General features: G+C 45.3%; 1 pseudogene; it reads left to right on the top strand.

Annotated features, from left to right (window-relative positions):
- The first annotated feature begins 886 nt into the window (after positions 1 to 886).
- Positions 887 to 3933, top strand: LOC132535752 (large ribosomal subunit protein eL30-like; annotated as a pseudogene).
- Positions 3934 to 4217: the final 284 nt, after the last annotated feature.

The following is a 4217-nucleotide window of genomic DNA, read 5'->3' as shown; positions in this document are numbered from 1 at the left end:
TCTCTGTCTGTCTCTCTTTCTGACACACACACACACACACACACACACACACACACACACACACACACACACACACTGCCACCATCACCCCCATGCTGGTCTATTCCTACTGTAACCCTGGCCAAACAGTCTCAGAGAAGTGCAGTGATGTTTCAGAGGTGTGTGGCCTAGCCCTGCCATGATCTGGACTAGTGGCCTAGATCTGGCCTGCTCTCCTTGTTGTCCACAGAGGTCTACGTCTCACAACACAGGATGGAGCTAGGTGGACTGTGAGGTGGCCCAGCCTTCTGGCCCTGCCTTCCCAGCCTCATCACGTCTCCAGGCCTCACTTTTCTCCTTCAAGTAAGAGTGGTAAGATCGCTGTCCTGCCTTGCCCAGACCAGGGCAGAGCAGATATGGCTTATGCGTGAAGATGTTTAAGGCAGTATGCACAGGCCTCTTCCCAAGCCTTGTGTGTGTAAGGGGGAAGAGCTTGTGGATGCCCCAGGTATGGCGACCTCTCCAGCACTGAGCCTCTACTGCCACAACCTATGACTGAACAAACTGCTTCAGCCTCACATGCAGAGACTCCACCTCATCACATGCAGTCAGGCTTCCTGCATAGAGGGCATCTCAGGTTGTGGAGACACAGATGGTGTCAGAAATCTAGCACTTGGGATGCTGCCCCAAGGCCTGCATCTGTTCCCCAGAGGAGAGGGGACCCCGGACAAACAAGGGAGGTGTCCAACATCCATCCTCCACTACCCCGGGTCCCAGTTGTGAATGATTCCGTTTCACAAGTGCTTTTCTCCTAACATGGGCACCGCAGCAGAGATCTGAGTCTGCAGAATATCACACACTCCAATGTGACTGTGCTCTTCACACATCCTCCCCGATTCTTGCGCGCATGGGCACTTCAGCAGCCCCAGCAGGAATGGGGCTCTCAGCTGAAGATGATACACTCGTCGCTTGTCAGGCCTCCTCCCTTATTGTGTGTGGCTCCTCTCACTTTGGAGTTGTTGACATGTACAAGATTTAACAGTTTTCAGGAAATGAAAAAGAATCTATATGCCTAGCCATGTGAAATAAGAAACAGGAAGAAGAGGGGCCAGGTGGGAGTTCACCAGTAGTGCACCTGTCACCTTGCAGGAGCACCTGGGCCCAAATCCCAGTTCCCACCTTCAACGGGACAAGCTTCACAAATGGTGGAGCAGGGCTCCATGTGTCTTTCTCTCTCCCTCTCCCTTCTGCTTCCTTCTCTATTTTCTCCTGTCTCCACCCAAAAAGAAAGAAGCAGACAACTGGCCACTAGGAGCAGTGTATTTGTGTTGTAGGCACAGAGACCGTGGGTTTACCTTCGTGGCAAAAAGAAGAAGAAGAAGATTAAGAATGCTGTGGGTGAAGAGAGTTGCCATAATGACAAGCAAAGAAACTTCCTTTTCATCAGACACTGAGAGAGAGTGTGCAATGTGCAATCCAAGCATGTGACCTCTTCATGCAGCAGGGACACATGGAGGAACAGGGACAACAAGGTCTAGAGAAGAGGCACACACCAGGTCCCTCCCCAAGGTGTGATCTCACTTCTTTTGAAGTTGTTGACATGTGCATGAGAAGGGTCAATATGCTCATAACAAAGTCTGCATGGGACTGTTGACAACAGCCCTGTTCACATGCCAAAAGCCTGATACAATCCCAATGCCCATCAACAAATTATATTGTCCTGCAGCTGAAAACTTCAATGGGACAAAGAGTGCTCTAGTGATGCCTTCAACAGTTTAGGAAAAACTCAAAAGCACTGTAGTAGAATACACAGTGGAATACTACTCACCTGTTGATAATGATGAAGTCATCTTTTTGCCTCTTCTTGAGTGCAACTTTAGGTGTCCTGCTACAAAAGATAAGGCAAAGAGAGGGGAACAAATAGCATATTACCTCACTTATAAGTGGAATTAGAAAACTAGAAAGGAGGGGGGGAATCACCCAGTGAAACTTGGACTGGGTCTTGTATACTGCACCAAAGCTAAGGACTCTGCAGAAGGAGTAAGAGAGAGGCATTGGGGTCTGGGGCATGCTGGTGGCCAAAGACATTATTATTAGTGTTGGGGGTGACAAACTTTTGTAAACCACAGGGCGATGAAAAAAAATCATACACTGTGTCAATGACTGTTCTGTAAAATATTAGCCCTTCCACTCCACCAATAAATTTTTTTTCAATGTTGGTAGAGTCAACATCCTCAGAGAGCTGCACATATCATTTGAGAATAAGGACTGGAAGAAGAAAAGAACTCCCGGTTCTCTACTATGTGGGTGTGGGTCAAGTCTGAGGCAGGTCCCTGCAGGATTGAGAACCTGTTTCCCTACATTCATTGAGAAATGGCTATGTACGGGTTGGGGAGATAGCATAGTGTTTATACAAAAGGCTGTTGTGCGTGCTGAGGGTGTGTGTGTGCTGAGGGTGTGTGCGTGCTCAATCCCCAGCACCACCATGAAGGAGTTACTTCTTTCCTATTGTCTTAACAATGAGTGTTTGTTACTTAATGAATGTTTTCAGGAATAAATGAAAAACTAAAAGGCATCATTTTATCATTTTTATTTATTTTTTGAGTGATTCAGTTATTATTTACAGGATTGTAAGATGATAGGGGCACAATTCCATACATTTTCCACCACCAGAGTTCTGTATCCAAACCCCTGCCTTGGAGACTTCCCTATTCTTTATCCCTCTGGGAGGATGGACCAAAATTCTTTTTGCAGTGCTGAAGATAAAGTTCTGCTTCCTGTCACTGCTTCTTTCTGGACATGGGCGTTGGTAGAGACCCACAACCTGTCTCTGTCTTTCTGTAGTGTGGTAGTGCTCTGGAGAGGTGAGACATTGGAACAGATGGTGAGGTCATCTGTCTAAGGTAGTCAGTTTGGGAACATAGTAGCAGCCGCATCTTGGTGACTGGTAGCCAAACTAGTAAGATATAAAGCAGGATACAGAGGTAACATAGACTCTTTTGCTGATTATGGGCCCCAGAGCAAATCAATGGTGTTTCCAATTAACAATATTTACACACTTTTCCCATATTTGGGAGCTACTCTCTTCCCTGATCAAGCTTTTTGTCCTTTTCCTTCTATGACACTGCCACCCCAGAAAATAATTTGGGTCCACATGCAAGTTAGTTGTCAGGCTTAGGCTTAAACTAGTAGGATCATGGCCCCCTTGGAATATACCTAAAGTAGACGTACTAGCTTTTTCCAGAATGGAGACCTCAAATCTTCATCTGCAATATTCTAGCCTTTAGGTTCATGATTAGTCAACAACTTGTTCTGCTTTATATCTTACCTCTTTTTCAGCCACTAGGCTCCAGATGCTACCATGATGCCAACCAGACATCCCTGGGCAGAAGACCCCATCAGTGTGTCCTGAATCCCCACCATCCTACATCCCTGCCCCACTAGGGAAATAGAGAGACAGCCTGGGAGTATGGATCGACCTGCCAATGCAAGTGTATACTATTTTTTATTCATTGAAATCATCAACTTTCTTTCTCCCTCATTTACTAGGAAGCTGCTCTTGGTTGGGGGCTTTCCCCCAGTGAAGGCAGGAAAATGTGGCCATAAAGAGCACAAAAAGGTTGTCGGAGTCTATCAACTCCAGGCTCCAACTGGTTATGGATAGTAGGAAGTACATGCTGGGATTCAAGCTGACTCTGAAGATGACCAGGCAAAGCAAAACTGGCCATCCTTGCCAACAATTGTCCAGCCATGAGCAAATCACAGATTGGGTATTGAACCATTTTGGCCAAAAATGGTGCCAATCTCTAGAGTGGCATAGTTTTTAGTTGGAAACAACATTAGGAAACTACCAGAGTCTGCACACTAGCCGTCATTAATCCAGGAGATCTTGATATTGTGAGAATCTTGCCTAAACTTACTGGAGAAAGTGAATTATGTAAGATTTTTCTGTAATAAAATGCGAACAGATTTCAAAAAATAATAAAGCAATGAAATGATGGTGAAATGATCTTTTTCACACAAAGAGCATAGTGTTGCAATAGTAACTGACTTTGAGAAATTATCAAACTCATGTCCTGAGGCTGAAGTAACAGGACACAAATATAAATGTAGAACAAAACGAATCTATGCTAATGATAAATGGGTGAACAACATTGATGATTTTTTTTTAGTATTTTCTGAACCAATATCAGTGCATGTAAGTAATGCAGAATGTAGGGAGCCAGATAGTGGCACAC

The sequence above is a fragment of the Erinaceus europaeus genome, chromosome X (assembly GCF_950295315.1).
Source record: "Erinaceus europaeus chromosome X, mEriEur2.1, whole genome shotgun sequence".
Classification (NCBI taxonomy): Eukaryota; Metazoa; Chordata; class Mammalia; order Eulipotyphla; family Erinaceidae; genus Erinaceus; species Erinaceus europaeus.
Note: the sequence above shows the minus strand (reverse complement) of the source record. Positions and strands in the feature narration are given on the sequence as shown.